Source organism: Thamnophis sirtalis, unplaced genomic scaffold, assembly GCF_051295495.1.
Source record: "Thamnophis sirtalis isolate CommonGarterSnake01/CBP01778 unplaced genomic scaffold, rThaSir2_p1.2 scaffold_2, whole genome shotgun sequence".
Lineage (NCBI taxonomy): Eukaryota > Metazoa > Chordata > Lepidosauria > Squamata > Natricidae > Thamnophis > Thamnophis sirtalis.
Window position 1 is genome coordinate 158,704,743 of NW_028261382.1, and position 26,433 is coordinate 158,731,175.

Consider the following 26,433-nt stretch of genomic DNA (forward strand, 5'->3'; position numbering starts at 1 on the left):
ACATTTTCTGGGAGAATACAAAGTGTGCACCCTCCTAATCATAGACATGTGCTCCAAGTATTATGGCAAGGTCCATTTCCCTCTGCGAATGGGGTGTTGCCATGTATTCTTCCAGGAAATGTACCTAAGTCTGGATCAAAAGTTGTACACCCTTCTAACAATACTGATGGGCTCTGAATCCAATGGCCATGGCCATTTTCCTGTATGAGTTCATGGAGAGTTAACCCTAACCCTAAGTGGAATTTTTGTGAAAGGGATTTTCCCATGTATTTTGCCAGGAAATGTATTTCAGTCTGGCTAAAAGTTGTACACCCTCCTCACTATATCGACGCTCTCCAAATCCAATGGTGATGTCCATTTTGCTGTACGACTTCATAGAGAGCTAACCCTAAGTGTAATTTTTGCGAATGGAATGTTCACATGTATTCTCCCAGGAAATGTACATAAGTCTGGCTCAAAAGTTGTACACCCTCCTAACCATACAGACGGAATCCGAATCCAATGGTGATGTTCATTTTGCTCTATGACTTCATGGAGAGCTAACATTAACCCTGTGTAATTTTTGCGAATGGGATTTTGCCATGTATTCTTCCAGGAAATGTAGATAAGTCTGGTTCAAAAGTTGTACCGCCTTCTAACAATACTGACGGGCTCGAAATCCTATGGCAAGGTCTATTTCCCTCTACGAGTTCATGGAGAGCTAGCACTAACCCTAAGTGGAATTTTTACAAAAGGGATTTTCCCATGTATTTTTCCAGGAAATATACATACATCTGGTTGAAAAGTTGTACACCCTCCTAACCATATCGACAGGGTCTGAATCCAAGAGCAATGTTCATTTTGCTCTATGACTTCATGGAGAGCTAACCCTAACGCTAAGTGGAAATTTTGCAAACGGGATTTTCCTATGTATTCTGCCAGGAAATGTACGTAATTCTGGCTCATAAAAGTATACACACTCCTAATCATAGACATGGGGTCCAAATCCTATGGCAATGTCCATTCCCCTCTACAGGTTCATGGAGAGCTAAACCTAACCCTAAGTGGAATTTTTACGAATGGGATTTTCCCATGTATTCCCATGTATTCTTCCAGGAAATGTACATAAGTCCGGCTCAAAATTTGTACACTTTTCTAACAAAACTGATCGGCTCTGAATCCAATGGCCATGTCCATTTTGCTCTATGAGTTCATGGACAGCTAAACCTAACCCTAAGTTGAATTTTTCCGAATGGGATGTTCCCATGTATTCTCCCAGGAAATGTACATAAGTCTGGCTCAAAGGTTGTACACCCTCCTAACCATACCGACGGGCTCTTAATCCAATGGTGATATCCATTTTGCTGTATGATTTCATAGAAAGCTAACCCTAACCCTAAATGGAAATTTTGCAAATGGGATTTTCCTATGTATTCTGCCAGGAAATGTACATAAGTCCAGTTCAAAAGTTGTACACACTTCTGATGGGCTCTAAATCCAATGGCCATGTCCATTTTGCTCTATGAGTTCATGCAGAATGGGAAAATCCCATTCGAAAAAATTCCACATAGGGTTAGGGTTAGCTCTCCATGAAGTCGTAGAGCAAAATGGACATCGCCATTGGATTCAGACCCTGTCGGGATGTTTAGGAGGGTGTACAACCTTTGAGCCGGAGTTATGTACATTTCCTGGCAGAATACATGGGAAAATCGCAGTCGCAAAATTTCCACTTAGGGTTAGGGTTAGCTCTCCATGAAGACGTAGAGCAAAATGGACATCACCACTGGATTCAGAACCCATTGATATGGTTAGGAGGGTGTACAACTTTCGAACCAGACTTATGTACATTTTGTGGCAAAATACATGAGAAAATCCCATTCGCAAAAATTCCACTTAGGGTTAGCTCTCCATGAAGTCGTAGAGCAAAATGGACATCGCCATTGGATTCAGACCATGTCAGTATGTTTAGGAGGGTGTACAACTTTTGAACCAGACTTATGTACATTTCCTGGCAAAATACATGGGAAAATGCCATTCGCAAAAATTCCACTTAGGTTAGCGTTAGCTCTCCATGAACTCATACAGGAAAATGAACTTCCCATAGGATTTGGAGCCCATGTCAATGATTAGGAGGGTGTTCAGTTTTTGAGCCAGAGTTACGTACATTTCCTGGCAAAATACATGGGACAATCCCAATCGAAAAATTTCCACTTAGGGTTAGGGTTAGCTCTCCATAAAGTCATAAAGTAAAATGGACCTCGCCCATGTCTATGATTAGTGTCCCATTCGCAAAATTTCCACCTAGGGTTAGGGTTAGCTCTCCAAGTCGTAGAGCAAAATGGACATCACCACTGGATTCAGAACCCATTGATATGGTTAGGAGGGTGTACAACTTTCGAACCAGACTTATGTACATTTTGTGGCAAAATACATGAGAAAATCCCATTCGCAAAAATTCCACTTAGGGTTAGCTCTCCATGAAGTCGTAGAGCAAAATGGACATCGCCATTGGATTCAGACCATGTCAGTATGTTTAGGAGGGTGTACAACTTTTGAACCAGACTTATGTACATTTCCTGGCAAAATACATGGGAAAATGCCATTCGCAAAAATTCCACTTAGGTTAGCGTTAGCTCTCCATGAACTCATACAGGAAAATGAACTTCCCATAGGATTTGGAGCCCATGTCAATGATTAGGAGGGTGTTCAGTTTTTGAGCCAGAGTTACGTACATTTCCTGGCAAAATACATGGGACAATCCCAATCGAAAAATTTCCACTTAGGGTTAGGGTTAGCTCTCCATAAAGTCATAAAGTAAAATGGACCTCGCCCATGTCTATGATTAGGGTCCCATTCGCAAAATTTCCACCTAGGGTTAGGGTTAGCTCTCCAAGTCGTAGAGCAAAATGGACATCACCATTGGATTCAGAGCCCATTGGTATGGTTAAGAGGGTGTACAACTTTTGAGTCGGACTTATGTACATTTCCTAACAGAATACATGGGAAAATCCTATTTGCCAAAATTCCAGTTAGGGTTAGGGTTAGCTCTGTGTTCTGATGCCCCCTCCTCCGTCCAGTAACGAAAGCTGAGACAAGCGTAAATGAGAATGTTTTTTAATAGCAAGTCCAGACTCTCAGTGGCTGAAAGCCAAATAAACAAATAGATAAGGACGTTGGCAGCAAGTCCGACAAAACTTGGCAGCAATACCAACAAACTCTGGCTGAAAACCAGCCTGCCAAGTTCATTTCTCTTTAGTCCCAAACGTTGACTTCTGCAAGAAGGGCGTGGCACAAGCAGTCTCTTTTATAGTCTGGGAGAGGAGCTTAATGACCATTAGCTGAGTGTAATTACCTCCTGTAATTATGTAGTTGTTCTTGACACCAAGTAGCTCTTCGACAGCGTGCATCCCAGAACAACTCACAGTTGGATTCTGGATCACTCTCTCTTATCTCCTCCCCACTGATCCAAGGCTCAAGCACCAGCTGGTGGCCAACCAGTCTCTCTGCGCCCTGCTCAAAGTCAGAATCCTGTCCAGGGTCCTCCACATCCTCCAGGGCCGACTCATAGGGCCCCTCGCTGTCGGAGTCTGGTGGCAGCTCCAACGGCTCCTGCCAGGCCACAACAGCTCTCAATGAACTCGTAGAGCAAAATGGACATGGCCATTGGATTCAGGGCCCGTCAATATTGTTAGAAGGGTTTACAACTTTTGAGCCAAAGTTATGTACATTTCGTGGCAAAATTCATGGGAAAAGCGTATTCGCAAAATTTCTACTTATGGTTAGGGTTAGCTCTCCATGAAGTCGTAGAGCAAAATGGACATTGCCATAGGATTTGGAGCCCATGTCTATGATTAGGAGGGTGTTCACTTTTTGAGCCAGAGTTACGTACATTTCCTAGCAAAAGACATGGGAAAATCCCAATTGCAAAATTTCCACTTAGGGTTAGGGTTAGCTCTCCATGAGGTCGTAGAGCAAAATGGACATGGCCATTGGATTCAGGGCCCATCAGTATTGTTCGAAGGGTGTACAACTTTTGAGCCATTTCCTGGCAGAATACATGGGAAAATTTCATTCGCAAAAATTCCACTTAGCGTTAGGGTTTGCTCTCCATGAACTCATAGAGGAAAATGGACCTTGCCATAGGATTTGGAATATACACAATAGGTACAATATACTTTCCACATTAAATATTTTTCTACTTCCTTTCTTAAAAAGGAAAAGAAGTAGGTTTTGGGTGCAGGTAGGTTTTGGATGCAAGGTTTTGGATGCAAGTTCAGTAAATGTCAACGAAAAGGCATTTGCTGGAAAGAGCCATGATTTATCTTCATTACAGTTATCTGTTCACCAGCAAGGCAGAGTATTATATATTTGTACCAAGATATTGAAGCTGGTAGCCAAGCTTCAATGCAATCAAGAAGATATATGGGGCAAAATAGTAGATAGTGTTTTACCGATTTATCATGATTTTACAACAGCTGCTGAATCATAGCTGTAAGTATCCAAAGTTCCTCATGATCTAATATTGTCAGCACATTTGTCTGCAGCACCAATATTTTAAGCTGAATGTTTCCACCATTCCGATCTACAATGAGTTTGAAGTGATCTATTTAATTTTTACCTGGGATGAACAATGACAGAAATAATGTATTTTCCAGAATAAATATTAGTCCTGAAACATATAGAATTAGAACATACGCTGAGTTGTGATGCTGTTTCCTATTTGAAAAAAATCCTGTCGCTTTTCATCTGCCCTTTGAGGAAGGCAAAATCAGAAAACAGAAATTGTCAGGAGCTTTGAAAAATACTGGGATAAGGATATTATAACAGAAATTTAAAAAGCCTTTTGTCAGCTTATATCTAACCTAATGAAGGTGAATTCTTTTGAGTTTCTTTCTCACTCTCAATCATACAAATCTGAATTTGACATTTTTCAGTAATGGTTTAATATTCCCCTCCCATTTCTGAGTCAAACCCTCATTCTGTCACAAGATAAACTCCCCCATCAAAATCACCCATGTCCTGAAAGTGAAGATTGGCCAGACAGCTTACCAAGCTCAATGCACAAGTCTGAGATGGAAAATTTACATGAAATTGGAATATGTGCACAATCCCCAACTGCCCAGCAAGAGCCACTGAATACAAATACATACACTATTCAGAGGATCTTAAAAATTAATACACATTTGAAACCAGAGACTTTTCCATGGAGATTGATGAATGAACAGATAGAAAAACAGTCGTGGAATTTATTCTAATAGGTGATGACTGCAGCGAAGACATTTGTTCAGTGGGCTGGGGCAGAGTGGCAGTCCCAGAGCCAGCAAAATCTGAGGTCTGGGCAGGGGACAGAATGTATCAGTGTGGAAGGGATTGCCACTCTCAAATTGGCCTTTTCAGCCACACCAAATGCCGTTTTAGGACCTCTTTCCAGAGCACAATACCATAGTCTTTTGAGACTGAAGGATGCCAATGATGAGAATCAGTGAGTGAAGGGAACGTGCTGAATATAAAGGATAGGGAAGGCCCTCCTTAACAAGAAGAGAGTGGCAAAACACTGTCCATACTTTCATTGAGGTGGATGGTTGCAAACTGACAATCACAGGCTGAACTGGTCTATGACAGTGAAAGAGCTGATAAACTTCAAGTTTCTTGGATGAATGGAAGGATAGAAAAAATTCAGCGGAAAACTACAACAAATGCCCACAACAAACTTTATTGACCTGTATGCTCTACTATACATTTCTATGTAGCCTTGGCTAAATCTAGCAGTTCATTTAAATAGTGCTATACCACTTGTCTCGTTCCAAAATTATCCAAAATCAGAGCTTCATGGAACCATGGAGGCAGGACTTTTCAACAGCCAAGATTATCAACATAAACTGCTTGAAGATGAGACATGCCAACTAAAAAATGCAGAGTTGTTATATGCAAATTCTGCAAATAACAACAAATCAGGCCAATTGTCCTGTTGGTGGAAAAAGTAACAATGCAAAAATTACTCCAGCATCACATTAATCTTCTCTGATTATGTATTCAGTTGTAAATGATGAAACAATGACAAATGAGTACGACTATTTAGAAAGCGAAAGAGGGCTTTCCAGAACCTGGATGTAAATTGAGAGCCATGATCCAAGATGTCTAATTCATGTCTAATCGCCTATTCCAAAAGAAGAAGAAAAAATGTGTCCTATTGTTTTTCTCTCCATGTCCTGAAGTTTTATTGTTATGGTAAAGTAGTGATACATCTTCCTTGATAGGAACATATAAATGAACATTGTGGGAAAAAAGGGCCTTCAATTAGAGAAATAAAGAAGAATCTATCTATAGCAATTTATTTGAGCCCTGACACATTTTTTGTTGGTGTAAATCAGGAGTGTCAAACTGGGATGGATGCATCACATGGGAAAAACATTGTGAAACATCACATGACGACAACGTGATGCTTTGAGTTTGACACCTGTGGTGTAAGTGAATACCATCCAACAGATCTACTGCCTGATTCCATGTCCTTAGCTCCTCTGGAATGTCCCTTCTGAAAGTGAGATGTAGGATAGGACGAACCTGTCAGATTTCAAGATTGTGGTAGGGGGGAAGCACCGGAAATATCAAGTTCAGGCTTGTGAGATAAGGCATCTTATAGATTATGTGTGTGAGCTGAGAACACAGCTAATATAAAAATTGAAGCTGGAGAAACATTCATGTGAAGAATTGTGATCTGACAGTGAATAAAAATCTTTAAACCGGTTCTTGTGCCTTTCCTTTCATTTGCACACATGGATGCCTTCACACCTCTTCCCGTGTTATCCTTTGTCAGTACTGTAGGCCCTTTAGAGAAGTTACCTTTCCCCAAATAATGAAATTTTCCCCTCTCCATTCACCATCATTATCATTATTATTTTAATTTGCATTACCAGGGTAATAAATGTCTATTGAATGCTTCATTTATTATTATTTCTTTAATGTTTATCTTTTAGTTATTAAGTTTGTATGCTACCCAACTCCCAATGATTCTGGGTTGCTCATAACAACTAAAAGTAGGGAAATGAAATAATAACCAGTACAAAAAAAATAAAATATGACAAAACCAGTAGACTGGACGAGGAACAAAGCAAAAAGTCTCCCTAATCAAAAGCCCTGGACAAAGAGCCAGATTTTTAAGTCCCTTTTGAACAATAGTTGAGTGAGACCATTAGGATATTTTTCTTTAATGCTGTTTCTATGTTTTGACAATGAATTTTACCTTATTGGAGGTTTAAAAAAAGTTGTAGTATTTTAACAAGCTGAGTGTGATTTATTTGCCCTAACATTATTCCAATAAGATTTTAACTTCACCTGTCAGGAGAGTTTTCAAGAAAGGAACCCTTACATTTAAGGAGAGGAGAGTGCATTTTCAATTAATATTAACTCAAGAAATAAATGACTATAGGATTTTATTTTACAGCGCTCATTTTGTCTTCTTTCTTTTTCTGACTGACAGGCACCATTAATTATCATAAGACTGCCGCACAAAAGATTATTGTTATCTTCTAAGCAACAAGAAATACTATGTGTCAGAATAGGACAAATACATTTTTAACCTAAGGGAGAAAAGGCATACCAGTTAATGAAAAGTTATTTAAAAATGCTGCTTCAAAAACCAGAATTAAGTGATAACAGATTAGATTTTCATTAGACCAGAGAACAAATTGTTCCTTTGTGCTTAATGAAGGGATTTTGAATATCCATGTCAGGAAGGTGTTATTGGAAAGAAGCTTTGGTTATTAATGGCAATTCACCACTGCATAGATCTATTTTTTCTAAAGTTACCTCTTTTAAAGAGATGTTGAAATATGTTAAGGTTCCTTAAACAATGATACAATCTGATACTGATGGTCCCTGGAGTTGATTATCTTAAACCTTAGCAGATCCTGCTTCCTGCAACTATTTGCACACTGTGTCTCTTGTTATGACATTAATATATTGAAGAAAAGAGGATGATAACATAAAATGGATCTTGCCAAAGGGCAAATTTCATAGCCTTTGGTTAATGAAAATTTAAAAAAAACTTTTGTCGAAAATACAATGTTTGGGAATCTTAATGTTTGCCCTCAGACCAAAATGAATGCTGCGCTGACTTGATTAGATGTGGATTTAATATTAACACAAAACTCTTCCATGTCTTCAATCTACAATTCTTTCGAAGCTGCTGCAACAAATCCTATGGTAGTGGAAGTTCTAACTTTTTTGACCTACCCTGAAAAAACCACAAAGTTGGAAACTATTTGGATTATGGAAGCCAAATTACATTTTTAAAGTCATCTGTCTTTTCTCCCTAACACAAGTAACTTAGATAAACTATGGAGAATATGGAAAATTAGATATTGTATATCATCAGGAGTAAGCCCAAAGATCTATAGGATGCACCAAAGATGATTCATTGACTCAAAACAATTCCCTGAAATATCTCATTGTCAGGTTCATCAATACAGTAGACAGAAGATCATATAGTTCATACTTTTCTATCTGCTTTGGAGGTGGAAATATTCCCCCTCCTAAGGTCTCTCTGTGGGATGATCTAATCACTATTCTTCCAAACTGACTGGTGTAAGTCAGCAGGAATTCAACCCTTCACATATATAAATGCACATGAATAACTGTTTTGTTTAGTTTGTTCTGTTTTAAAACATTCTAAAGCAGTGGTTCTCAATCTGTGGTCTGCAGATCATGGGGTGATGTCATTGCAGGGGGTCTATGAAGACTTGAAGAAAAGTTATGATTTAAATCTTGAGTTAAGTCTTGGTTGGTGGCCACAAAAGGTATTTAAAGGGGATCCAAAGTGAAGAAAAGTTTGAGAATCACTGTCCTTAAGTGTTAGCCCTCAAGTTACAACCACAACTTGGAACAGAATTTCCATTGCTAAGGAAAGAGGTTAAGTGAGTAGTATCCAATTTTCTGACATGCTTTTGCCATGCTTGTGAAGTAAATCATTGCAACTGTTAAATGAATCATCTGGTTGCTAAATGAGTCTGGCTTCCTCCATTAATGTCATAAGCCACCTGAGAAGCTTGCAAATAGGGATCACATGATCCTGCAATCATAATAAATACATGGTGATTTCCAAGCAACAAAATTTTGATCAGATGACATGACTGGAAATGCTACAATGGTTGTAAATGCAAGGACTGGTCAAAAGTCACTTTTTAAAAGGCCATTTCTAAACAAATGGTTGCAAATCAGGGACTACCTGTATAATATGTTACTTCTCATATTATATATCAATAGGTGTTTTTTTCAAAACCACAGGAATAATAACATTAAGGTGTGTATTAATTGGAATATGTGTATATGTATAATTATTACAGGATAGAATAAAATGTGTCCATGGAGATTGCTAATTATGAATTTATTCCATACTATTTTTATGATTCAACATTTATATGCAATTTGGAATAATAATATTCACCAAAACAAGTATTGAAGAGGGAGATTTTTAATTTTTAAAATGATGCTTCATCACTATAATCACAATAGCACCAATGATAACATCAATATTTCAGAAACATCTTCAGAATTATAAGTATGCAATAAATCTATGGAGGAAAATCATTTTTACAATTATAATTAATATTAAATCAGATGCCTATACTTAGTAATCAAAATCCTAATTGATTCTGATCTAGACGTTTGATTTGTATACATTCCATTGAAATTAGCTATAGTTACTTGAATTAATTTTAAACCCAGTAAATGCTTAAAGTCAGGGTCTAAATTGAAGGTGACCGTTTTGTCACATTCAATTTAGGAAAATTTGAGAGAGAGAGAGAGAGAGAGAAATTCAAGAGGGGATTGCATTCCTTTGTTGACTTCTTTTTAATTACAATTTGTTTGGGTTATGTTGGGAAAGCTATCAGATGGTGAAGAGGAAAATGATATTAAAAGATAATGTCTTTATTGAGTTAATCTTGATTAGGTTAGGTTTTGAGCCAAATTATACGTTTTAAAAAAATCTCTTAAATTATACCATGAAAGTTATAAGCTTCGGAGTGGGATAGAGTTGTGAGGGACTGAAAAAACACAATTAGCATATTTAGTCTCGCAGACGATTAAGTGACCCATTTTGCTTCTTATTTGAATATAAATCATGAAAAATTGCACAGTTGAAAGTCATTCTTCATTTATGTGTCCTACTGAGGTCTGAGAGGCTCCAAAATGTGGGCTGTGGGATTGCTGCCATTATGTTTGACAGCCAAGTTTCAACTATGCCATTTCAATCTTCTTGCAATTCTGTGTTTCCCTTGAAGGGAAATTTGTTGATTTTATTCAGTAACTTTAGTCTAATAGAATTTATAGAGATAATAATCTGGGGACCAGACAAGCAAAAATGACACATGGACTAACAAGGGAGGTAATAGGCACTATATAATAAAGGGATTATTATACAGAAGAAGATCAGTAGTAGAAGCCTGGTTTCTACCAGAAGTGGTCTAGTTTGTATAATGGTATGTCTAGGGAAGCTGAGGAAGATTTCTATTTAATACAATACAATAGCAGAGTTGGAAGAAACCTTGGAGGTCTTCTAGTCCAACCCCCTGCCTAGGCAGGAAACCCTATACTGTTCCAGACAAATGGCTATCCAACATCTTCTTAAAGACTTCCAGTGTTGGGGCATTCACAACTTCTGGAAGCAAAATGTTCCACTTATTAATTGTTCTAACTGTCAGGAAATTTCTCCTCAGTCTAAGTTGCTCTCTCCTTGATTAGTTTCCACCTATTGCTTCTTGTTCAAAAAGAGCCGAGGTGGCGCAGTGGTTAGGATGCAGTACTGCAGGCCACTTCAGCTGACTGTTATCTGCAGTTCAGTGGTTCTAATCTCACCGGCTCAAGGTTGACTCAGCCTTCCATCCTTCCGAGGTGGGTAAAATGAGGACCCGGATTGTTGTTGGGGGCAATATGCTGAACTCTGTAAACCGCTTAGAGAGGGCTGAAAGCCCTATGAAGCGGTATATAAGTCTAACTGCTATTGCTATTCTACCCTCAGGTGCCTTGGAGAATAGTTTGACTCCCTCTTCTTTGTGGCAACCCCTGAGATATTGGAACACTGCTATCATGTCTCCCCTAATCCTTCTTTTCATTAAACTAGACATACCCAGTTCCTGCAACCATTCTTCATATGTTTTAGTCTCCAGTCCCCTAGTCATCTTTGTTGCTCTTCTCTGCACTCTTTCTAGAGTCTCCACATCTTTTCTTCATCGTGGAAACCAAAACTGAAGGCAGTATCCCAAGTGTGGCATTACCAAGGCATTATAAAGTGGTGTTAACACTTCATGTGATCTTGATTCTATCCCTCTGTTTATGTAGCCTAGAACTGTGTTGGTTTTTTTGGCAGCTGCTGCACACTGTTGGCTCATATTTAAATGGTTGTCCACTAGGACCCCAAGATTCCTCTCACAGTTACTACTATTGAGCAAAGTACCACCTATATTGTACCTGTGCATTTCATTTTTATTGCCTAAATGTAGAACCTCACTCTTTTCACCATTGAATTTCATTTTATTAGATAGTGCCCAATGTTCAAATTTGTCAAGATCCTTCTGTATCTTAAGCCTATCTTCTGGAGAGTTGGCTATTCCTGCCAGCTTGGTGTCATCTGCAAATTTGATGAGTTCCCCATTTATTGCCTCATTCAAATCATTGATGAAGATGTTGAAGACTACTGGGCCTAAAACACACCCTTGGGGTATTCCACTGCATACTTCCCTCCATGTAGATGCAATTCCATTGAGGGCTACACGTTGAGTGTGGTTGGTTGGCCAGTTACGAATCCGTCTGGTGGTGATGCTGTCTGTTGAATCGGCGGAAGGAAAAGCAGAGGCGTTTGAGGTAACCGTAAGAAACTCTTTATTACAGGCAAGAACAGTAACTGTAGGTAGACCGGTACCACTCCTTCATCTGACAGCTTTTTATATGGAGCTGTCAGACGGACGAGCCAATAGCCTCGCGTAGGTGCGCCTGATTGGCTAAGGCGCACCTGGCTGCTGCCGAGCTGTCATTCGTTTCATTTCATTCATTTCTTTTAAGTCTTGTCTTGCACTCCCTTCCCCCCATTGTTGTAAGCCGCTCTGAGTCCCCTCAGGGAAAAGGGCGGCATATAAATGTTCAATAAAATCAAATAAAATCAAAATCAATAAATTCGTAAGTCCGAGGACTTATGAGGCTATTACACTCCTTCCCCCCCCCCAGCGATGTGCAGAAATGGCACAGGCGTAGTCGTGTAAGTAGGCGGGGGGACAGCGGACACGCCCTGAACGCCTTAGTTGGACTGCAGGCATCGACTTGTGAGGATGTCCCTGTAAGGGCTCCTCCCTGCAGGGAGTGGAGCTCCAGGTGACGTCACAAGAGCGGCCTAGCTGGGAAGGTGGAACACAAGGATGAGGTAGGCTGGGCGAAGGGGGCACGGCCGAGGATGGCGGTGAATTTGGAACTGGCCGGTAGGCGGCCTGAGGCTGGGGAGTGCTGGGCCGAAGGAGGCCTAACTGGTTGGGAACGGGCATTGCGGGCTCGGTTGGAGAGGTGGAAGAAGGGCCAGCGAAGGGAGGAATTGACCCCGAGGCCCAGGTAGGCTGGCCTGAATGGGAGAAGGCCATCGGATTGTCGGATTGCGTCCACTGTTGCGGAACTGGGGCCGGTCGCGAGGCGTCGGTGGCTGGCCTCTGCGGGTCGGGTTGAGCTGGATTGTCCGGGTTGTGGCGGCTAGTGTAATAGCCTCATAAGTCCTCGGACGTACGAGGCTATTACACTGTCTAACCCACATTCTTCTACTTTATCTAGTAGTAGCTTATGGTCTACCTTATCAAATGCCTTACTGAAGTCCAAGTAAACTATATCGACGACATTCCTCTGGTCCACTAATTTTGTCACTTTGTCAAAGAATGCAATGGGATTAGTCTGGCATGATCTGTTTTTGACAAACCCATGTTGGCTTTTGGCTATTACTTTGTTTACTTCTAGGTGTTCACTAATTCATTGCTTGATTATCTTTTACAGAATTTTTTCCTGGTATTGAGGTCAGGCTAATAGGTCTGTAGTTTCCTGGATCAATTTTTTTCCCTTTTTTGAAGATGGGAACCACATCATCTCTTTTCCAGTCCTCTGGCAGTTCCCCAGTGCTCCAGGATCTCTGAAAGATATAGTTCAGTGGTTCTGAGATCTCATCTGCCAGCTCCTTCAGAAGCCTGGGGTGTAATCCATCCGGTCCTGGTGATTTGAACTCATCTAGGGTAGACAGGTGCTCACTTACCATTTTCTTCCCTATTTCAACTTGTGTTCATAATCTGATTTTGTGGTGCTGTTTTTGATAGATTGTTTTATCCCTTTGTGTAAAGATAAATGCAAAAAATGAGTTAAATAGTTTTGCTTTCTCCCTGTTGCTTGTCACCTTCTTGCCACTTTCTCCCAGCAATCGACCAATTGTTTCCTTAACTTTTTTCTTGTTTTTAACATGTTGAAAAAAGCTTTTTTTGTTCTTTTCTACTTTTGTGGCAAACCTTTCTTCATTGTGAGCCTTAGCTTTCCTCACTTCATCTTTACAGGCTCATGTTATTTGCTGATATTCTGCCTTAGTTATGTCATCCTCTTTCCATTTTTTATACTTATCTTTTTTGTCTTTCAATTTGTCAGAGAGTTCTTTGTGCAGCCATGTTGGTTTCTTTTGGGAGCTGTTATTTTTTTTCTTCATTGGTATTGTGCTAGACTAGGCTTTTGTAATCTCATTTTTCAAAATTTCCCAAGCTTCTTGAGTTGTTTTCCCCTTGAGGATTCTCATCCATGGAATTCTTCCCAAGCTGTCTCTAAGTTTATTGAAATTAGCTCTCTTAAAGTTCAAGACTCTAGTTTGACTTTGTTCTACTACTTGTGTTTGCATAATGTTGAATTCCAATATTGCATGGTCACTTGCCCCGAGGATTCCTGTGGCTTCAACACCTTCTATCATTTCCTCTGTGTTAGTGAGAATTGAGTCCAATATGGCTGATCCCCTTGTTCCCTTCTCTACTTTTTGGGAAACAAAGTTGTCTGCTAGGTTTGTTAGGAACCTGTTGGATCTTTCACTTGGTGCAGAGTTTTTTCCCCAGTTGATGTTAGGGTAGTTAAAATCCCCCATTACTATTGTGGTGTGCTTCCTACATACCTTAGTTAGCTAACTAGCAAAAAGTTCATCTACTTCCTCTGCTTGGTTGGGTGGCCTGTAATATAGACCTATGGCAATGTCACCCCCCCCCCCAACCTTTAATATTGACCCAAATGCATTCAAGATAGTTCTCATCATTGTTGTGCTCTATTTCTGTAGAGATGTAGTTATTTCTTCTATATAGTGCAACTCCACCACCTCTTTTATTTGGTCTATTTCTTTTAAATAAATTAAATCCTTCTAGCTGTATGTTCCATTTGTAGGTTTCATCCCACCAAGTTTCTGTAAGGACAACAATATTGTATCTGCCCTCATTTACTTGAATTTCTAATTCACCCTGTTTATTCCTCATACTCTGTGCATTGGTGTACAGACATTTGAGCCCATTTTGATTGACCCTGTGTTTACTGTCTACATAACCTGTGTTACGCCTGACTGCCCCTATTTTCTTGCCACTTGTATGATTCGTGCACATGGTATGGCAATCACTATTAAATGCTTGGTTTTGCTTGACAGCAAGAGTGATAATCTTACCCGCACAAACATCTATGTTACATGCACTGATAACCCTACCAATTTTAGATTGCTGGGGACAGAAATTTTCTGTATCTATTAATTCTCTGTCTCCACTGTTCAGTTTAAATGTTTATCCAGAAAATCTGTGAATTTAATGCCAAGTAATTCAGTCCCTTTCTTGGATGGGTGCAAACCATCTCTTTTGCACAGTTTTTCATTGGACCACCAAAGGCATCATGACTAATAAAATCAAAGCCTTCCCTTTTACACCATTCCTTTAGCCACACATTAAACATGCTGGTCCTTCCCTTTTTGTTCATTATATACTGGTAAAACATCTGAAAAGATAAGCCTAAAACCTACAGTATACTACTAAGTTCATACCCCAAGCTCTGGAAATCATTCTGCACAGAAAGTACATCTTTTTGGGACAGATCATTTGTGCCAAGATGTATAATAGCATCAACATCATAGTCCTTGACTATCTTAAGAATACGCATCTTGTCTCTGCTGGCAGTAGCACCTGGCAGACACCTGACCTCTTTTAAAACCTCCATATCCTTACCTAAATTTACATCCCTTATGATTGATTCACCAACCAGAAGGTGACTTCTCTTTATGCATACCTTGCTCTTCTTGTGCGACTGATGTGTGATACCTGGGTCCCCATTTGCCTTTCCAAAGAAAGTTCTTCATTTTGGATCATGATCCCCTGCTTATTTGAGCCATCATTATCACAACTACCTTGACCTGTCTCTTTAGTGTCCCCATTAAGGTCAGCAAGGGCACTATATCTGTTATGCTGGGTCACAGCAAAAGCTTTGTTTTTATGGTTCACAGCTCTAACCCTGCCAGATCCCACAGTTGTCCAGACTGCTCTTCTCCTTTAGGATCTTTGTGCTAGAGGGGACTGATAGCGTGGCTTCTCCGTAGAGTGGAATGGCCAAATTGGACACCTAATTTCTGCTTGGAGAGCACAGATTAGAGATTCTAGATAGGTAATCTGTCTATGTAGACTAGTAATTTGTTTACAAAGGGGACAGTATCCAAATTTGAAAAGAGTACTGAGAAAGACAGGTGCAAAACACCTATTACATTGGACTAAGCTGGTAATTTTGAAATAAAATAAAATCACAATCTCAAGCGCACTAATCTAGAATGTATTATTGCTATTTTGGTTTATAGATATATGATTCTTTGTCTCTATGACTTCCCTTGTAGCCAGCAGCTCCAATCACCAGCCTCAGGAAAGTTCAAATGAAATGGAGTTAAAGGGCCACTAGCTTAATCCTCTTCATCTCTCTGGCTCCCCTCTCGTATTTGAACTCTGGAGATCAACTGCCCAATATAACTGTAGTGAATATAGGTATCAATGATTTGATTTTGCACAGGGAGATTTCTGTGTTTCTCTGTAAGTAAATCCTGTATCTCTACATATATGAGTACATTCATTCTAAGGAAAAACCACAAAAGACTAACTGTATTTAAATTGTAAGTTAAAATGCAGTAGACATGATGGCCAACAGAGCTAATAAATATGGACACAAAACTAAAGAACTCAGATGCATGAGTATTTCATAATTCACGCACTGCCAGTGGCAAAAGCTACAATAATTGCTGTTACCAGACTATTCTCTGGGACAAAAACATGTACACTATGTTAGCTTCCTTTAAATGTCATTTTATTCTACTCTCTTGTGCTGTTGTTATCAATTTAAATTTCCTATTTTTTGGCCATGGCAACAACTGAAAGTGTTCTTTTATACAGTTCTTTAGAGATATGAGTGTGTGTGTTCATACTAAAATAACACTGATTTGTGGAGATAAGCATCAAACAGGGAGAATACTTTTTAAAAGTAAACAAAATCAACGCAGATCAGAATAGACTGTCCTTAGAGATAAAGCATAACATTTTGTCTATAACTATACACTTAAAACTGGTGATTTCACAAAATTAGTTCCTTTGTGTTAGAAAAAAAAATACCTCTGAATATTTAGAAAGCAAACAGCTTTTCATCTGATATATATTTGAAAAAGATCATTCTTCCTGTTCCATTTTATCTAAGATTGAATGTTTATATTTTCCTTTAAAAAAGGTATCCAGGAAAGCATTACATTTCTCCAAATTCCTGATTTAGATATTATTAGGAAGATTTTTTTAAAAAAATCACAGTCGTTGATTGTGATAGAGGCAAACTTTATAACTTGGAGGTTCAAATGATCAATTCAGGAATGTGCTTATTAAATGCTGTACTGGAACACCTATCCAAATTGATAATAGATGCAAATTAATGCCAATCTTCTCTGATACTACAGTAAATCCCACTTTTCTTAAAGTGTAGTGAGAGAGAAGTCACTATATTATAATGATCAAGTATCTTGGTAGCATTGGATGTTCTGGTTTCAATTGTGTAAAAAGAGATTTCGGGAAGGTGTTCTGGGATCATCAAACCTGAAAATAATGAAGGAGAAGTAATAATTTATACTAGGGACATTATATACTCAGTCTTTCATTGCCTTTCATAAGCCCATAAGACCTTGAGAATCATCTTGCTTAATCAGAGCAATGGCCCATATAATCCAGAATTCTGTATCAACCAGTGGTCAACCAGCTGCATTCTAGAATCTCACAACCAAATGTTAGACATGTTTTATATCGTTTGCAATCCATGTAACTGAAATTCATTGCCATCATATGGGATAGATTTAAGAGGGAAATGAATCTGTCCATTTCCATCTTAACTCAACTATATATGATGGTAATGAATTTCATTTTAACTATATGATATGCAAAGGTTCAATTAAGAAAAATATATTAAAAGTTTCCAAAGGTCTGTCAGGAAAAAATATGTCAAAGATGAACAAAAAAGCTTGATAAGATAGAAGTAATTACTCTTCACTGTAGAATCAAACTTCAAATAGACAAATAGACAAATAGACAAATAGAACCATGTTCAGGACAATTGCTTTGAGAACCTTTAAATATAGCTTCATAGAATGAAAGAGTTGGAAACAATGTTAAGAATCTTATGTTCCAACCAGTGCAGGAATTCATTACTAGAGCCTCTTTAAAAAAAAACCAGGAAAGGCGACTCTACCATCTCCTAAGGCAATCTGTTGCTGTGGCCAACCAGCAACCAGCAGAACTGGTGGAAGACTCAGACAGTGAGGTGGTTTGAGAGGAACATGGCCAGTCCTGGAGTCTAGAGAAGGCTCTGATGAGTACTCTGTGTCTGAGGCAGAGATGGGGCCAGGGCTGTCTGACAGTTATCAGCTGCCCTTGGAGTCAGAGTTTAGTGGGGTATAAGAATAAAGAAGAACAAAAGGGTACAAAGAACGAAAGAGGACAAATAGCGAACTCATTGTCCAGGAGACAATTAGTTCACTTAATTAGTATGAAGATTTGTTCGTGACTCTCAGACTCCTTGCCAAGTATTTTCTTGTACAGCATTGTGTTTGGAAGATATCAGTCTGACAGCTCTCCAAGCCTGATAAGGTCTGTGGTTGTAAATTCACCCTTGAAAGACTGTTTTCTGGGTGTGAATGAGAGGAATTCACATTAGCTTAATAAAAAGAGGTTTTGTTGGGACACTGAGTCTGCTTCATGATTTTGTTAAGCCTAGGCCAGAACATCTGTTCCATTGTTGAACAACTCGTACCCTTGTGTATAAAATTTTTACTTGACGTCCACTCAAAATCAACTTCCTTATAATTTAAACCATTGTTTCTTACCCTGACTTCTGAACATATGTATAATACTTCCATCATCAGCCACACCATGTTTCAGAAAGCTTTTGTGTACAATGTCCTTCCATTTAATGTCCAATAGCTGTTAATATTCCCACTTTGGCCACTGCACCTATCTTCAGATGTGATTCATGTTTTCAGATACAGCATTTAAGAATAGCTGACCATAGTGAAAAAGAAAGAGAAACAACTACTCAGGTTCTATTAATGGTTGCAATTTATATTTGTAATAAAAATGATATTATCAGACCTTCTTCTTCAATGATCATAAAAATCCTTATAAGGCATAGTCATCTTTTTGGTAGGTCAATTCAACTTGCTCTTCATTCCACAAACTAGACAAAAAAGCTAATTCAGCATTTTCTCCTTTTAATAGTGAAGTCTTCTAAAAATCTATAAATGTGGAAGAAAAACAGTACTAACAGAAAATCTTGAAGAAACATAATTATAACTTTAAAGGAATCATAATTCATAATAAATATAGGAATGGTAACTATATTGTAAGTCACTATGAGAAATCAAATTAACACAAATTTCTATTACACAAGTTATATTAAAATAAAAAATTCAACACCGTTTTCTAAATATAGTATGCTATGTAACTAATTGTCTTATTAGTGTTTTAAATAAAAAGTTTAGGGTAGGAAAAAGCAAATTTCTACTATATTTGACTGTTAAAATTTTATGACAGCATAAAAATGAAATTTTGGAAATTTATTTATTTTTAGCTGTCTATCCATTTCACAAGGATGGCCAGGTTGGACAACACAACAAAATAAAATTATGATTATATTATTTTTAAAAAAACCAAACATAATTAAAGTATTAATTAAAATATCACTAAACTTATTATTGTTCTTTTAATTTTGCCTTAGATGCAAAAAATTAAGCCTCATGAGAAACCAATCAGTCAAGAATATAGATTGAATGTGGTAAGAAGTCTGAGTATCAATTTATGACAATGAATCATATGAATCAAATGGGATTTATTCCTGATTCTAGTATTGACAGATCAAAATAGGAGATAATGCTTTGGAGCTATAATGAAATTGTTACCAGAAATGTGCTGTGAATAATGATTGACATCAATCAGAAATTGTGACTTTAAGACCAAAGTGAAACTGTGAAAAAAAGAAAAGCAATACATGACTGAATAGGCTTTGAGGTTCAGTATTTCTTCACAATAATCACTGCAAATACATTTGTCTGATTTGTCTCGAAGCAATCTGGTAAACAGCAGCTCCATTGTGAGACTTTCTTTTGTTGGAAAAAAATACCTCAGCCATTTTTGAATTTAAGAGGAGGAGCAGGAGAAGTCAAATGTGAGATTTTACTTTAAAGTTTAAACACAAAGGGGCAAATTTGAGTTTATTTAAATGTATTTTACACATTCTGTTTTGGTAGCTCTCAAGCTAAATGTTTTTATTTATTTATTTTATTTTGACATAAAAAAAATTCTCATCCATTACATACAGCATGTCATTTGGTTACAAGTGTTTTTGCATCCATATTCTCAATTACATTTACAATCACAGATTTTTCATCTAATATAACTAAATACCTCACTTTCATTGTACAACGTATATTCAATTATGATTAATATTTTTTCCCGATAAACCTAATTCCCTTACATTCTTGATTGTCTGTTTAATAACAATATACCTTTATATAATCACATATCCTGATATGAAAAAGATTTACCAACCATTTATATTTGTATATCACTGTTTTCAATTATGTATAGTCCCACCAATGAACTATCGAGTATGGTTATGTTCATTATTGTCCTTGTACATCATACATTCAAACAAAGATGTTATTCCTTCATTTTTCAACAAGGTATTCTAAATAATCACTTCATATATATATACCAATTTTTAATTACTTCCTTATTAAAATTATTTATCAACAATATATCTTTATAATATATACTTAGAATTATACATTATATCACTAATCCTCTATCAAGTATAGATAAATTCATTGTTATCCTTATCCATTTTAAAATAAAAAGTTCTAAAGTATTCAATTCATATATATATATCAGCCTTTCATTGTATCATTGTTAATCTATTTTACAGCATAATTGTATTATCACTTACATTTTTCATTTCCAGGTTTTTTCCCCCCAGCCACTGATAAAACAAATCCCATATCTTATAAAATTGCTCATCTTGTTGTTCTCTAATTTCAAATGTCAATTTACTCATTTCAGCACACTCCATTATTTTTCAAATAACTTCTTCCAGTTTTGGTATTGTTTCATTTTTCCAGTTTTTTGCAAATATGATTCTGGCTGCTGTTAAAACATTTACAATCAAATATTTTAAGTCTTTGTTATAGATTTCTGGTATAATTCCCAATTAAAAAAATCTCTGGTTTAAGATCTATGTGTTTGTGTTTCATTTTCTCCAACCACATGTGAATTTTAGCCCAGTATCTTTTGGCTTCAATGCAAGTCCACCACATGTGATAATATGAGCCTGGTATCTGATGACATTTCCAGCACTTTTCTGATTTATTCTTGGACATTCTTGCAATTCTCGTTGTGGGTAGATGCCACGTGTAAAACATCCTATACAAATTTTCTCTATATGCAATAGACATTGTCATTTTATAATTTTGAGACCACAATTTCTGCCATTTCTCTAAATCAATCACATGCCCAAAGTTTTCCCCCCAAGCTATCATGGTTTCTTTAACTTGTTCCTTTTGTAATTTAACCTCCATATAATTTTTAATTACTTTTTCATCAGTACCTGTTAGAATTTTATCTAACTCAGTCATTTTGTTGGAAAAAACCTTTTCATTTTCTATTTTCATTATATCTAGATTGTATCTGTACATATGAGTACCAATTCATTTCTATTCCTTCTTGTTTCAACTCTTGAATAGATTTGAGTTCACCCTCTGCATTCAATATTTCAACATATCTAACTGTTTGTTCCTTTTTATATATTATTGGATATGAAAATGTTTCAATCATTGATATCCAGACTGGAATTTTTAAGTAGTGTAATCTTTTAACCTTTTCCCAATTTAATAACAAGGCCTCCCTTATATAATGTCTTCCAAAATAACCATGTACTTTAGTTCCCTTATACCATAAAAAAGCATGCCATCCCAACAGTAAATCATGACCTTCAATAATCTAGAGTTTTTTAGTGTTATCCACTCCTTAATCCACATCAAATTTGTTGCTTGGTAATATAACTCCCAGTCAGGTAAACCCAGTCCTCCTCTAGTTCTAGCATCTTGTAACAGTTTGAGTTTTATTCTTGCAAGCAATCTAAAAATTACTAAATTCCTACTTACTAATCAAACTTAGCTATTATTATTTTTTATTATCAATTTTCATATATCAACCTGTGTCCTTCCAGAAGGCATGTAGTCTTATTTCTTTTGCCATTTGTGGAGTTAATTTTCTGTTTATTTCCTTGGTAAAGTTTTTATGGACATCTCTCCGCACCTTGTTGTCTGTTGGATCTCTCAGTAATCTCGGCGCCCTTTTGCTACTTTAATTGATTTATCTTTGATTGTCAATCCTGTTTCTGATAAAAAATTTCTCTTTAAAACCATCATTTTTCCTCTTTTTTCTTCTTTTGTGCCTTGAAATTTGGGGTAGAGCTCCAGACCATCGAATCCCCCCCCTCCAAACTCCCATTTTTTATATTTCAACCACTTTCATTTCAGAAATCAAATCATTAGTTTTCTTATCTTTGTGTTCATTTTTCTCTTCAGTTTTTGGAGCTCCATCTCCCTCATTTTTTTCTGGTATAAACTCTATCTCCTTGTCAATTCTCCAAGTTACCTCCAATAACTTTTGAATTGCATCCCAAATCTTTTGCAAAATTAACGTTTCCTCTTCTGAAAAGTGCTCCATGTTCCAAATTGTAAATTACTGCTACTCTAGCTTTAATCTTCACAAGAGAGAGGTTCTGTTTTTTGCCCCTCTCCCAGTGCCAATAAGGCTCTCAAGGGACAGCTGTGGTAAACATTTTGTGCCCTTGGCTCTTATCACTTTTAGTTACAGAGCTTTGAAGCACGAAGACAATGAGATCAAAGGAGAAACAGGAACAAATGTGTGGTTTCAAAAAAAAACCTCTAGCCTGTAGCCTTCGAGCAGCAGAATTCAAGTATTTTTTCACTTTCTTGTGTTGTCTCAGATTTAGGAGGGACAAAGTTCTTAAATGGCGTTTAATAGCAAATAATAGATGATTTTTGTTATAGTAGAGAGGGAGATTTTCATAAACACATAAATATCTACATACATACATACATACATACTGAAAGAAAGAAAGATATGGGGCTAGCAAACATCAACAAGAAATGAATATCACTGTATTTCTCCACAAAATGATGCTACTATGTTTGTATCTCAGACTCTCTGTTGTTAAGGAAAATGATAGGGTGCAATAAATCTACAAGTGTGGTGCTAAAGCTCTTGTCCAAAGGCAATCTCACTAAAATTTGGCTTACACCTTTCTGAAAACATACAGTTAAATATGAATGGATTTCTTCAGTGGCATGTAACCAAATATTGTGAAAATATGTCTAAGTCAAAGAATGATAACTAGTTTATAACATTTCAGGGTTTATATGTGTACATAACACATTTCAGTAAACAACAATCTCAGCAAATTGTTATACTTTGTCGGTTAGATGTTTAGTATTCCCTATTTATTGTACAGTACATCTCTAGAAAAATGTAGATCTCTATTTTGTTTTCTTACCATAATTTTGTATTTTATATCTCTCTTCTTCTATGATTGGTTGCCCCTTGTATTGGTTGCTTTCTGAAATAAAGGAAAAAGGAAAAGGCTGAAATCCTTAAATCAGGATTTAAAACTTAAATCAGATTGCACTTTGGGATGAACCCCTTTCATGCTTTCTGAATTTATAACAGTCTCTGTTTTTTTATTCCATTGGTATAAACACCATTCTATGATCACCATCACATTATAAAAATAACAAACCATAAAGCTCCATCATAAAGAATAATCAAGTTTGAATATTTGATACAATACACTGATTTTTCAAGGGCATAAAATAAGTCTGCATATCACATTATGATCATAGAACATGTTCACATTTTTAGGGGCCATTAATGATAAAATATGCCTGAGTATCTGAAATATTAGATCTCAAAGAAGTCCCCAAAATTCTGAACCTCTTTTTTGTTGCAGCTATTAAAACTTTGACATAAAACTCTTTGTACAAACTTTAGAAACAAAAAACTCTCAAATTCCTTCCAAACCAAAATAAAATAAAATAAGATAGCACAACCTATTTATAATATACAACACTGGCCATATTTATTTCACAAATCAGGATCATATTTGTCTTGTGCCCTTGCTCTCCAACAATTATTACACACACACACATATAAATCACCCATCTTCTGTTAGATCATTTAAAAAAAACCAGTGTCCAATATATTACTGCCTTTAGAACTGCTGCATTCAATGAAGGAAATGTATTCTACTGCCTCAGTCAGATACCAGATTAACTTCTTACTTCCAGGTAGAAAGATAAATTGGTTGGTATTTGCTTATTTTCTATACTTTGAGCAATGCCTCAACCTGTGAAATAGAGAACCTGCTTCTCCAGAATACTTGTTTCTCATTTATATAAACAAATAGGAGATCTTAACTCTTTTTTTTTCAATTTCAAGTTTGAAAATGCTACTCTTGTTAGATACGATTGAAATATTTGGTATCATACTCATAAATATGTATCAACTTACACATATCCAGGCCATTGAATCAGAAACTTGGGAATGCTCTATAGAGCATATCCGAAATATTTTGCACATTTGCTCACATAACCATGTTCCTATAAATTGGGTCTAAGGTGACCTGGTTGTGAATGAGAAGTGCAAAAAGGGAGTTACTAAAACCAACAGTTTGGCTTTTGTTGTAACAAAACGATGGAACTGCAATGGTTCATTGATAAAGATAGAAAAATAATATTTGCAATACAATAGTAAATGTAAAAAATAACAACAGATATAGCTGCATATAAAATTCCTTACTGGACTAAAATTGTCACAAAATGTTAATATAATGTTAAAATAAAAGTAAAGATAGGAAGTTTAGCATGGCCTGGATATGTTCTTCATTTACATTTTTGCATCAACATTAGACTGAACAAAACGCTTCAAGTTTAAACATTTTCATCTCAAATGCTTCATCAAATGCTTGAAAATAAATTATCTGATACATCTTTCAAGGTTAGAAGAAAGTATCTTGTTTTGACTTCAAAACAAAATGAATTGTGTCAAGAAGTGACAACATTATACTGTCATGATTGTGGAAGCAACCTTGAAATGGCCCAATCTAATGTCTGTAAACAAAAGAAAACAGCTTAATTTCACAGGCTTGTTTTATTTCAGCAAAAGAGCAGAGAATCGTTTGACAGACCAAAGGCAGTATTCACCTATTGGAAAGTTCTGAAACAATTTACAATTCTACACCTGACAGGAAAATGTTCTCTTTCAATTTAGCAGCCATTCACCATCACCCACTCTTATTTAAGAAGCCTCATGATACACTGTTATTATTCAACTTTTATTGTTATTATGCAAGTCAAAGAAATGTCATTTCTATTGCCTTATTGCAAAATTGCCAGTAAGTGGTTCTTGGCCACTTACTGTTAAATTTAGGATTAAAGATTTTTCTCTTTTTTTCTCTCTTTCTCTTTTTCCCTATCAATTATTGTAATTACAGCCAACTAAAAGAAACCACACAGCATTTACAAAGGAAAGGATTTCAGTGAACTCCAGAACAGAATTTATTCGTAATCAAAAATATTTTTTTTTATTAGGATTATTGCAGTTTTTGGTGCTCAGTTCATTAAACTTTGTATGGCACGCCTGAAGGAATAAACAAAAAAAGAAATGCATGAACACCAAAAGAGATGTAAAATATATTGATAAGTAAGTTTCAAAAATGAAATTCACAAGGCACTATTCGGATTAATTTGTAGATTTGGGGGGAGCCATGATTTGCAATCACTATATCTCATCAAATTTCATGTTACTGCATAAGTGAGATTGCATACATGTCAGCTAAATTACAGAAATTAACAAGAACATACTCCAAAGCTTTTTTATTAATTGTATTTTCCCTTAATTCAGGCTCAATTATGGGGGATGGTAGGAAGGCAAAAGACCTATTACCATTTTTTCCATATTTTTGATTATATATAAAATACTTTAGAGCAATAATGTTTGATAAAAACTTGAAAAGCTTGGTTGGCATTTTTAACAAAAGTCACAATTTTTCCTCCAGGTTCAATCATAATTAGCAATCTGTTTATTATAGTGTTTGATCAGAACAAGAATATTGTCCTTGAGTGTTTGTTGCAAAAGTGCTTTTTCAAAACTGGACTTTCTTGATTTTTCCTTTGAAACTGACCCTCGGATGACTATTCAGAATAACAGAATGGGAAGGGAACTTGGAGGTCCTCTAGTCCAGCCCCTTGCTCAGGCAGGAAACCCTATACATTTCAGACAAATGATTGTCCAATCTCTACTTAAAAACTTCCAGTCTTGGAGCATTCACAACTTCTAGAGGCAAAATGTTCCACTGATTAATTGTTTTATCAGGAAATTTCTCCTCAGTTCTAGGTTGCTTCTCTCCTTGATTAGCTTCCACCCATTGCCTCTTGCCCTACCCTTAGGTGCTTTGGAGAATAGCTTCATTCCTTATTTGTGGCAACCCCTGAGGTATTGGAACACGGCTATCAGAAAGGAAGAAAGGTGGATGCCTTTGAACCGTGGTGCTGGAGGCGACTATTACACATCTCCTGGACTGCAAAAATAATAAACAAAAGAAGTCCTAGACAGAACCTCACCAAAGATATCACTTGAAGCTAAGATTGCCAAACAGACGCTGTTGGGTCATACCATGCAAGCTGACTCACTCAAAAAGCCAATCATGCTGGAAGTGATCAGTGGAAAAAGGAAAAGGAGAGCCCCTAGTACCGGGTTGTTAAATTGATGGCCCACAGGCCGGATGCATCAT